Source organism: Scyliorhinus torazame, chromosome 8, assembly GCF_047496885.1.
Source record: "Scyliorhinus torazame isolate Kashiwa2021f chromosome 8, sScyTor2.1, whole genome shotgun sequence".
Classification (NCBI taxonomy): Eukaryota; Metazoa; Chordata; class Chondrichthyes; order Carcharhiniformes; family Scyliorhinidae; genus Scyliorhinus; species Scyliorhinus torazame.
The window spans coordinates 163,570,836-163,583,172 of NC_092714.1; the positions used below are offsets into that span (position 1 = coordinate 163,570,836).

Here is a 12,337-nt window from a genome sequence, read left to right on the forward strand (position 1 = left end):
CTGAATGAGCCGTCCGATGCCCTATCCCGCGGCACATGTGCCAATGCACAAATTAACCGCCTCCAAACCCTCCACGAGGACCTCTGCCACCCGGGGGTCACTCGGTTTTACCGCTTCATCAAGTCCCGCAATCTCCCATACTCTTTAGAGGAGGTCCGTACAGTCACAAGGGACTGCCACATCTGCGCGGAATGCAAGCCGCATTTTTTCAGGCCAGATGGAGCGCACCTGATTAAGGCTTCCCGCCCCTTTGAACGCCTCAGTCTCGATTTCAAAGGGCCCCTCCCCTCCTCCGACCGCAACGCATATTTTCTTAATGTAGTGGACGAATACTCCCGCTTCCCTTTTGCCATTCCCTGCTCTGACATGACCGCGGCCACAGTCATTAAAGCCCTGAACAGCATCTTCACACTGTTCGGTTACCCCGCATACGTCCACAGCGACAGGGGGTCCTCTTTCATGAGTGACGGGCTGCGCCAGTTCCTGCTCAGCAAGGGCATAGCCTCAAGCAGGACGACCAGCTACAACCCCCGGGGGAACGGGCAAGTAGAAAGGGAGAACGGCACGGTCTGGAAGGCCGTCCTACTGGCCCTACGGTCCAGGGATCTCCCAGTTTCACAGTGGCAGGAGGTCCTCCCGGACGCTCTCCATTCCATCCGGTCGTTATTATGTACGAGCACTAATCAAACGCCCCACGAGCGTCTCCTTGTCTTCCCTAGGAGGTCCTCCTCTGGAACGTCGCTGCCGACCTGGCTGGCGGCCCCAGGAGCCATCCTGCTCCGAAAGCATGTGCGGGCACATAAGGCGGACCCGTTGGTCGAAAGGGTTCACCTCCTCCACGCAAACCCCCAGTACGCCTACGTGGAGTTCCCTGACGGCCGACAGGACACGGTCTCCCTGCGGGATCTGGCGCCTGCCGGCAACACGCACACCCCCCCGACACCATCAACCCAACCCCCCCCCTTCCTGCCACCGCCGCACCCCGCGACCGCCCCCTTCCCAGGAGGATTGGTCCCCCTCCCTTTTGCACCGACAGCTGAAACCGTACGGCTCCTGGAGGCGACAACACTGGTACAAGCACCACCACCACCGCCGGGGCCGAGGCGATCGACACGGACGACCAGACCGCCCGACCGACTCGTGGCGTCGATGTAACACAAATATGGACTGTTCACAAGAACATTTTGCTTTTCTTCCTATACCCTCTGTAAATAGTTGCAACAGGACGAAATTGTCCAATACTGTATTGCCATGTGAATGTTTTATCCTCCCAGGACCAGCCCTGTAAACCCTTACCACCATACGAAGCATCACCCCGCCGGGTTCATTTTTGACAAGGGGTGAATGTGGTAGTATGTATTGGGGGTCATGTGGGACTGGAAGCCCTAATGTCATTGGCTGACAGATGCCGGGTCCTGGTTGGCCGTTGACCTCAAGCTCCGCCCTGAAGGCGGAGTATAAGAAGCCGGAGTCTTCCCCCGCAGGCCAGTTTACTATCGAGCTGCTGGGGAACAGACACGCTTAATAAAGCCTCATCGACTTCACTCTATTCGTCTCATGGAGTCTTTGTGTGCTACAAGGGGCAGCTCTGTATTGTAGCTGTCCCTGGGAGTGGTCGATGCTGACACGGGATATAAAGTGGGTGGGACTATAGGAGGGTTGTCATGTTCTCCATTTGTCAGATTCCACTTTTTCAGATGGAGATCTGTAATGTACTTATCCCTGGGCGTGCCCGATGCTGGCACTGGGTATGAGGTGGGGCGCATGTGTGGGCAATGGGGGTGGGGATTTACACCGTCAGGCTCAAATGGAGGGAGCTCCATATTGAGAACGCATGCATTTAACAACCATCAGATTACCAAAGATGTGCAATCATATCTCGCAGGAGAAGAACTACCATGCTGACAGACACCACCTGTGACCTGCAACTCTTTGAAAATCTCTGTCCGTACCTCGCACACTTTCACGATTCCAGCCAGGTCTTGGGCTCAAACATCCTGCAGCCTCAAGCAGCCGAGGTACTAGATTACTGTTGGTCCGCCCTTACAGTGAGCGCGTGAGACTCGACAATGCACGCCAAGATTACAGACCATTTCGTAATGCTTTTTTGACTACCTTGTCCACTTGTGTTGCCACCTTCAAAGATCTGTGGACCTGCACGCCTAGATCACTCTGAATTTCTATATTCCTAAGAGTTTTACCATTTACGGTATATTTCCCCTCTATATTAGACCTACCAAAATGCATTATCTCACATTTTTACGGATTAAACTCCATTTGCCATTTCTTTGCCCAAGTCTCCAATCTATCTATGCCCTGTTGTATCTTCTGACAATCCTCAACACTATCTGCCAATCCACCAACCTTGGTGTCATCCGCGAACTTACTAACCAAACCGGCTACATTTTCCTCCAAATCGTTTATGTTTACTACAAACAACAGAGGCCCCAGCACCGATCTCTGTGCAACCTTCCATTCAGAAAAACACCCTTCTACTGCAACAATCCAAGTCCAAATTCTTCAATTCTTGTCTAATGTTGTTATAATTTGCCTTTCCCCAGTTTAGCACCTTAACGCGAGGGTTACCCTCATCTCTGTCCAAAAGTACCCTAAAACTTATGGAATTGTGGTCACTAAACCCAAACTGTTCCCCTACTGAAACCTCAACCACCTGTCCAGCAAGAGAGAGAGCAGGTAGAAAATGGGGAGTGGCTGCAGGCTGCCAGCCTGGACACCGGCCGTGCTGGCTGGGGGGCAGAGGGCGAGGGGGAGGCGGGGCTGGGTGGCGCCCTGCTAGGGCCGGGGGAGGAGAGGGGGAGGGGCAGGACAGGCCGAGTAGTCGGGGTACCCCCCATAGGACTGGGACGGTGGCCATGCGCCGACTGCCATTACAGCAGCCACCTTGCTGCTCACCCGATGACCACGCACCTCGGCCCCTGCTTCTACACAGTGATATTGGCCGTATGGATGCCCGCACCCCAGCCCCCGCCACAGCCCTGCCACAGCGCGACTACCCCCCACCCCCCCAAACACCCAGCCCAATCGGCCGCCACCCACCCTCAGGCCACACCCAAGGCAGCCCCCAATGGTACCCCTGGCAGCAGGAACGGGCACCAGGACCGGGGGCACCGACGGTGCCGGATACCGATGGGGCAGGGTTGAGGGGATGGGGGAGAGACATGCAGGGGTGAGATGGCACTGCCAACCGGGTCCACCATGTAGCCCATGGAACCTGGTTGGGCACGGGAGAATGCACCATGCTAACATAAGAACATAAGAACGAGGAGCAGGAATAGGCCATCTGGCCCCTCGAGCCTGCTCCGCCATTCAATGAGATCATGGCTGATCTTTTGTGGACTCAGCTCCACTTTCTGGCCCGAACACCATAACCCTTAACCCCTTTATTCTTCAAAACATTATCTATCTTTATCTTAAAAACATTTAATGAACATATTGGCCTTTCACCCCCTGCAGACAATGGCGTTTGGTATTCAATCAGCAATACTGGCGGCCGTGGTGATGGCCGCAGCTCTGCGAGATGCCCTGCGGCTGCTTGAGCGGGGCCGCTCGGAGAGGAGGGGGAAGCTGCAGCAGCAGAGCGGGCTGCAGCAGAGCGGCAGGCAGTGGAATGGCCAGCAGAGGACCGGGCTGTTGAGGAACAGGCTACAGAGGACCAGGTGGTCACCGCACAGGCTGGAGTGCCGGCTGCCCAACAGGCCAAGGAGGAGGAGGTGCCAAGGAGGCGCCGCATGAGGCCTCATGTGTATCGGCGCCGCCTGTCATTAGAGGACCTGCCGGACCGGGCATGTCGTCGGAGACACTGGCTGAGCAGAGAGACAGTGCAACACATCTGCCAGATGATGGTACGCCTGGCACCCTCTCCCCATGACCATCAAGGTGACAGTTGCCCTGAACGCCTGTGATTCTTCCAATCGCCAAGTGGATGCACTTCAGCTACCTGGAGTGCTCTGGAGGGGCCCTCCAGTATGATGCTGAGAGGGTTGCCCACATTGTGGTGGTCTGCTGCATCCTCCACAACATTGGGCAGCAGAGGGGCAATGTGCTGGAGGAGGAGGATGAGGAGGAAGGGCAGGCCTCGTCCGACGAGGAGGATGCAGGGGAGGGGGACGATGAGCAGGACATGTGACCAGGGGAGGCTGCACAACATTATCGCCAGGGCCAGTGCGCACGGGTTCACCGACTAGGAGGGAGGGGGTGGAGAGGGAGGGTTCCTGGCCAGGGGCATGGACACCACATCCCAGATCCACACCCTCTCACATTCCACACTGCCACACCACTTGCTTGCACACCCCTCCGTTATACATACCTGTGGTGCCACGAGCTGGGGGCCCTGGGTTGGCAGTGGCAGCGGGTCTGGTCCATGGGGTGGGGGATGATGACAACCTGCTCTGCGATGGGCTCTGGTGCTTCACATCGTATGACAACATCTGACTCATGCCCACAGTAGCACCTTCCATCTGGGTGATCCCTGCATGCGAGCTGGCCAATCGATCACAAGGTCCTGCACCCGTGCCAACGTAACTGGTGTCGAACTTTCTGGTTTGACGGGCCCTAAGGTGTACCGGGTGGTGTGGTTTCGCCCTGTTCTGCCCGCTGCCCACCAGATGCACCAGGGACAGGAGGGGGGAGCCCGAGGTGCTTCGGTGTTTCTGGCACCTTCTCTGCAGTAGTCACCGGCACGGGTCCCATCACCTCCTCCTCCTTCGGGATGCCCGATGGCCCCTGGGCTACTCCATTGGACGGGAGTGTGAGCGGAGCCATTCCCTGAGGTCCCCCACCACCAGGCGCTGCGAGCCCTGGAGGCCCGCTCTGGTCTCGACCAGGGTCTGCACGCTCACGGCCATGGAACACAGGGATCTCCATCTGGGCTGCGACTGGTCCACCTCCCTCTGGGACTGCTGCCCCCCCCCCTCCCCCCCAGTGTCTGCGCAACACTGGCCAGCGGCTGGGATACGGCGTCGATGTTCCCAGCCATGGCCTGTTGTTACTGGGCACTGCTGAGGAGCGTTGCTGCAATATCCAGGTGGCTCTGGCACATGGCTGCCTGAGCCTCGGCCCCCGCCTGCACAGAATGCCCCAGGGCTTGGACATGCTGATCCATAGCCAAAATTGTTGCCCCCAATGCCTCCACCACGGGTGCCACCCGTGCGGTGTCGGCCTGGGTGGCACGCATGACCGGCACCAACCCAGCTCCTGCACGCGGATGGACTCCTCCACCTGCGCTAGCAGGTGCTGGATGCCCGCCATAATCCCCTCTTGTGGTCTCTGGGTCTCTGACTGCATCTGCACTGTGGCTGGAACTGGATGTTCCAGAAGCCCGGGACTCATCTGGACGGCAGCTGGTTCCTGGGGCCGGCATGCCCTCCAACCGTCAATCCCTTCGGCTGCCCTTGCCTTCACCTCCTGTGCTGGGTGTGATGTGTGATGCGTCCCAGATAGTGGCCCAGGGGCCTCTTCACTAATGTGCCCAACCGAGGTGATTGTCTTTGGGATGGTGGAGGGTGTAAGAGTCAGCTGTGACAGAAAGTCAGTGTCATCCTCTGATCTGAGCTCGAGGGTGTCCTGGGTCTTGGGCGGAGGGAGGGCTGATGTTCGGGCTGCTCTCCCCGTCGGTGCTTGGCTATCTGGGGGGCACCGACTCTAGCACCGGCTGGGCGGAGGGGGGGGGGGTCTCTGGATAGACCCACCCCATCTCCGGTAGGTCCTGTAAGACACAAGGCGACATGTATGATTAGACAGCGGGCTGGAGCTGTGGGGGAGACGGTCTTGAGGGGGTGTGGGTTGAGGGGAGTGAAGGGTGAGGGGGGTGTGGATTGAGGGGGTGAGGGGGTTGAGGGTGAGGGGGGGTGTTGAGGGGGGTATGGGGGGGGGCGGCTGTCCATACACGTGTCATGGGGATCCGCAACTAAGCGGGGTCTCACTTCCTCGCCTGCCGTCAAACTCCACCTCGGTGACCTCCCTGTCCTCTGGTCCGCTGACCACGTCCGGTGTGCTTTGCTCAGGCATGGTGAGGGGCTGCAGTTCTGGTGGTCCCCCTCCGGTCTTCTCCCACTCCTGCCGGTTGTGTGCGGCCTTCTCCTGGGGGAGGGGGAACACAGTCCCACGCATGCAGCCCAGGGGATGGGTAGATATTGGCCTCAGTGGCCAGGGCACCTGGCCATGGCAGCTAGCATGGGTGCTGCCATGTGGGGCAGGGTGGGGGTTTGTCCATCTCCCTTGGGGGGAGGGGCCGGGTTACGGTTGTTTGGGGGGGCGTGGTTAGTGCCAAGGGCACGAAAAGCTGACTCACCTTGGCCGCCCTGAGATGGTCGTGAAGTTTCTTTCGGCAGTGCATGCCAGTCGGTGCGACGTTGCTCATGGCGCTGACCGCCTCTGCCACCTGGGCCCAGGCATTGCGAACATCGGTGCCTGCCGGCCTTCCTCCCGGGTTGGAGTACAGGGTCTTCCTTCTCTCCTCCACGGCATCCATGAGGGCGTCCAGCTCAGCATCCCTGAACTGTGGCGCTGCTCTCCTTCCAGCCATCTTGTTAACTGGGACAGTGTGTGTGTGTGGGGATAGATCGTTTAAATCCGGTTGTGGCGTATGAGTCTCATGTGTGCCAATCACGGTTCCACAGAATCCGGCACCGTTTTCCATGGAATTGATTGCATTCCACATGGCAATGGTGCTAGCCCATTTAAAGTAGCTGAATCGGTGCAGCTGTTGCCCCGTTTTTTTCTGTTGTAAAATGCTTCGGTTCCCACGCCGGTGTCGGCACTTAGCTCAAAATCGGAAAATCCAGCCCCTCATACGTTGCTGAGGGGGGACTTTATTTTGTTTTGTTTCCTATTAATGAATATTACAAATATGAACCTGCCACATCCCACCGTAATGCTTGGCATGCCACAAACATCTCTCTGGACCTGACCCCACTGTCAAGAAATCAAAATTTCATACATCACCTAATTAAGTTACTCTGCATTCCTTGTTTCCCACTCTTGTGGGCTCTGTAAAATTTAGACCCACCTGTCCCGATTTCTCAGGTAGTTGCCATTCTTTCTCATTGTTCAGGACAAAAAGTCGCACAATCCTCTCCAATAGGAAGCAATTATTTAATTAGTTTAGCCCACACCTGACTTTTCACTGGAATCTACATCAATGGGAAATTGATGTGAACGATGCCAAAGTTATATCTGTTACTTAGGGTTTGCCATCACGCATTTTCTCATAACTCATGTCCAATTTCCTGCAATTGTCCCATCATCACATGGAGTGATGAGCATCCTTTCTCAGTTAAAACTAATTTTCACATATTATTCCTCATTTTTATTGCTAATTTTATTATGTTTGCTATTTAACCCTATTCTCTGCTGATAAAAAGCATCATGCTCACCGTCTTTGTTCCTACCCTCCTACATAATTTGGTGTGGTGGTGCGTGTAGTGACAGAATCAAAAGCAAAGGAAACGTTGAAGATCCAGTTGACAGTTCCAGTCCTTTTCTCAGTTTGCCCTCTGGAACTGCTTCTCTGGTTGTTGTTCAATTCTGACTCCACAATCCATTAAACCTTACTTCCAACACATTCCCACATTTTAGCATTCCACTGAACATCTTATCAATTTTGAGACAGCTCATGCTGACAGAAATGTTAAATACTCTGAGTAAACTGTTCTTATTGTCTTCATCTTTAACTGTTCGAGCCTCAATTTCACAGCCTTTGCGACCATTAGTGAATTCATGAAGAACACCTCAGACTGTTCAGCACTAATTCCATGGACTGTGGGCGGGATTCTGTGATCCTGAGGCTAAGTGTTGACGCCGTCGGAAATGCCGTCGCGTTTCTTGACGGTGTCAACACGGCCTCCGGATCAGCAATTCTGGCCCCGACAGGGGGCCAGCACAGCACTGGACCGGTTCACGCCGCTCCAGCTGCTGATCCCGGCATGAACTGTGCGCCGCAGGATCCGAGCATGCGCAGTGACAATGGCGCCAATGCGCACATGCGCAGTGGCACTGGCGCCAACGTGCGCATGCGCAGTGGCTTTCTTCAATGCACCGGCCCCGACGCAACATGGCGCAGGACTCCAGGGGCCAGCGCGGAAGAAAGGAGGCCGCCAGCCAGAGAGGCCGGCCCGCCGATCGGTGGCTCCTGATCACGGGCCAGGCCACATCGGAGGCCCCCGGACCACCCCCCCTCCCCAGGCCACCCCCCCCGATCCTTCCACACCGAGTTCCCGCTGGCTAAGAGCAGGTGTGGATGGCGCCGGCGGGTCTCGCAGTTTTACGATGGCCGCTCGGCCCATCCCGTGCCAGGAATCGGCAGGCCGGCCGCGTCGAGCGGCCCCCGACCATGCTGCCCGTCGAAACTAAAATCTTCATAAACTTCCAGGGTCCTTATTCCCATCCTATTATGTATTTGTCCCTTAAACGTCACTATCGGCCCTGCTTCCACCACCTCCTCCGGCAGCGAGTTCCAGGCATCCAATACCCTCTGTGTAAAAAACTTGCCACGCACATCTCCTCTAAACCCTGCCCCTCGCATCTTAAACCTATGCCCTCTAGTAATTGACCCCTCTACCCTGGGAAAAAGTCTCTGACTATCCACTTTGTTTATGCTCCTCATAATTTTGTACACCTCCAGCAGGTCACCCCTCAACCTTCTTCGTTCCAGTGAGAACAAACCAAGTTTATTCAACCTCTCCTCATAGCTAATGCCCTCCATACCAGGCATCATCCTGATAAATCTCTTCTGTACCCTCTCTAAAGCCTCCACATCCTTCTGGTAGTGTGGTGACCAGAATTGAACACTATACTCCAAGTGTGGCAACATGACTTGCCAATTTTTATACTCAATGCCCCGGGCAATGAAGGCAAGCATGCCGTATGCCTTCTTGACTACCTTCTCCACTTGTGTTGCCCCTTTCAGTGACCTGTGGACCTGTACACCAAGATATCTCTGACTGTCAATACTCTTGAGGGTTCTTCCATTCACTGTATATTCCCTACCTGTATTAGACCTTCCAAAATGCATCACCTCACATTTGTCCGAATTAAGCTCCATCTGCCATCTCGCCGCCCAAGTCTCCAAACGATCTAATTCCTGTTGTATCCTCTGACAGTCCTCATCGCTATCCACAATTCCACCAATCTTTGTGTCGTCTGCAAACTTACTAATCAGACCAGTTACATTTTCCTCCAAATCATTTATATATACTACGAACAGCAAAGGTCCCAGCAATGATCCCTGCGGAACACCACTAGCCCTCCAATCAGAAAAGCACCCTTCCATTGCTACTCTCTGCCTTCTATGACCTAGCTAGCCAGTTCTGTATCCATCTTGCCAGTTCACCTCTGATCCCGTGTGTCTTCACCTTTTGTACCAGCCTGCCATGAGAGACCTTGTCAAAGGTCTTACTGAAGTCCATGCAGACAACATCCACTGCCCTACCTGCATCAATCATTTTTGTGACCTCCTTGAAAAACTCGATCAAGTTAGTGAGACACGACTTCCCCTTCACAAAACAGTGCTGCCTCTCGATTATATGACCCCTTGCTTCCAAATGGGAGTAGATCCTGTCTTAAAGAATTCTCTCCAGTAATCTCCCTACCACTGACGTAAGGCTCACTGGCCTGTAGTTCCCTGGATTATCCATGCTCCCCTTTTTTTCTTTTTTTAAATAAATTTAGTGTACCCAATTCATTTTTTTCCAATTAAGGGGTAATTTAGAGTGTCAATCCACCTACCTTGCACATCTTTGGGTTGTGGGGGCGAAACCCACGCAAACACGGGGAGAATGTGCAAACTCCACACGGACAGTGATCCAGAGCCGGGATCAAACCTGGGACCTCGGCACCATGAGGCAACAGGGCTAACCCACTGCGCCACCGTGCTGCCCATTGCTACCCTTCTTAAACAAAGGATAACATTGGCTATTCTCCAGTCCTCCGGGACATTAACTTGTTGTTGAAAACTCACCACTATTCTTAGAAGTCCCCCTGTACCAAAAAGGGCCGACATTCTAAATGGTGAACAGGGATTCTCACTCCCTGACTCCTATGCAGGCTTCGGTGGGTGCTATTCAGGTCAAACTATATTTTCAAGTTATCCCCCGGTATAACCCATACCTTCACAGAAGATTTCATCTACTTACAACTTAGTAGCATCGATCCTAGGCCCCGCATTGCTAAGTAAGTAAAGTACACTTTGGAATAGCCACTGTTTCAGGTTAAAACTTAAGTTATTTTATTATTATATTTTGTCTTCTAAAAGCTGCAATCACTGTCTTCACAGAAAGGTAAAAAGATCTTGCTTCTGGATCCTTCTGGTTGTTTGAAGGGACCTTCAGGCCCACCTTGACAATCAATCTTCTTTAAAGTCTGGTCTTCTTTAGATGTATTAGCTGGTTAGCTCGGTTGCTATGTCTTGTCGATCCCATGTACCAAGCTATGAGAGCTGACTCTGCCCTCTGCCTCTGAGCTGGCTCTGCTGACTCTGAGCTGACTCTGCCTCCTCTTTAAATTCTGGTCTTCCTTAGATGTATTAGCTGTTTTAGCTCGGCTGCTTTGCTTTGTCCTGTTCCCATGGCCAAGCTGACTGTAAGCTGACTCTGCTTGCTTCTCGTGTTCCTTCTCTGCTTCTCTCGGTCTCTCTGCCCCTCTGCTTCTCTGCCTCTCTCTCAGGGTTTATATATTTTTCTAACAGTTATTAAGTTTTAATGACTTTATTGTAAAGTAACTTTTATTTCACTTTGATTGTAAAAGGTACCTTTAATCTAAATTTTTCTAACACGACTAAATATTAATTTTGGGCGTGACCTCAGCCCATAGATCTGATTACATTCTTCCTTTGTGATGTTCAAAGTTCCTTTGTGATATTCAAAAATGCTTTGATTTCAAAAGTGGTGTGAATTTTGGTTCTTGTCATTTCTATAGTTTTATTTTCAAATTGTGTCCCCAGCTCATAATTTTGACTTTGATTTGGGTCTAATTTGTGTTCTTGTAAACATGTTGTCTCCAGTTTTCTTTAATTTACCTGATTTTAGCAGAGCTTCACACCTATATATTCGCTCCCCATGTAATTCTTTTCTATCTGCTGATTTTACTTCAATGGAGGTGTGAATCATTGATTTTAGCGTAATGCTAAAAATCCACTTGGTTATAACTTGAAAGGTTTACATTTATCACCTAACTCAACTGAAACCCTCATCCATGCTTTTCCAGATGCTTACTAAGATGTTTAATTTCAATGAAGGTATGAGCCATTGTTTTTAGCTTCATACAAAAATGCTATTTGTTTGTTTGGGAGAAGGACGCTGCATTTTATAATCCTTCTCTTTGCAGCTGCTATTACCCCTTCGTGGGATCTTTCCCTGTATCCTCTCATGTTTCTTCAATCAGGTATTGCCAGACTTCCATGTTTCTTCTGACATATCTTTCCATATTATCAATTACAACCTGAAGACAGTGAGGATCCAAAGATTTCTGTCAAGGCCTCAGCAATTTCCTCTCTAGCCCCCTTCAGTATTCTGGGGTAGATCCCATCAGGCCCTGGGGACTTATCCACCTTAATATTTTTCAAGACGCCCAACACCTCATCTTTTTGGATCTCAATGTGACCCAGGCTATCTACACACCCTTGTCATTTTTATAAATGACCTGGAGGGGGTCGTAGAAGGATGGGTGAGTAAATTTGCAGATGACACTAAAGTCGGTGGAGTTGTGGACAGTGCGGAAGGATGTTACAAGTTACAGAGGGACATAGATAAGCTGCAGCGCTGGGCTGAGAGGTGGCAAATGGAGATTAATGCAGAAAGTGTGAGGTGATTCATTTTGGAAGGAATAACAGGAAGACAAAGAGTACTGGGCTAATGGTAAGATTCTTGGTAGTGTGGATGAGCAGAAAGATCTCGGTGTCCATGTACATAGATCCCTGAAAGTTGCCACCCAGGTTGAGAGGGTTGTTAAGAAGGCGTACGGTGTGTTAGCTTTTATTGGTAGAGGGACTGAGTTTCGGAGCCATGAGGTCATGTTGCAGCTGTACAAAACTCTGGTGCGGCCGCATTTGGAGTATTGCGTGCAATTCTGGTCGCCGCATTATAGGAAGGATGTGGAAGCATTGGAAAAGGTGCGGAAGAGATTTACCAGGATGTTGCCTGGTATGGAAGGAAGATCTTATGAGGGAAGGCTGAGGGACATGAGGCTGTTCTCGTTAGAGAGAAGAAGGTTAAGAGGTGACTTAATTGAGGCATACAAGATGATCAGAGGATTAGATAGGGTGGACAGTGAGAGCCTTTTTCCTCGGATGGAGATGTCTAGCATGAGGGGACATAGCTTTAAA

General features: G+C 52.5%; 1 protein-coding gene and 1 non-coding gene across 2 annotated transcripts in view; one reads left to right on the top strand and one right to left on the bottom strand.

Moving 5' to 3' along the window:
• LOC140428892 (uncharacterized) overlaps positions 1-12,337 on the top strand; it is a 130,427-nt gene that overhangs the window by 26,970 nt on the left and 91,120 nt on the right. The gene's annotated exons all lie outside the window — the stretch shown is intronic.
• LOC140428950 (small nucleolar RNA U85) lies at positions 1,846-2,153 on the bottom strand. Its single transcript, XR_011948954.1, has one exon. It is a non-coding gene; the product is annotated as a small nucleolar RNA U85 (small nucleolar RNA).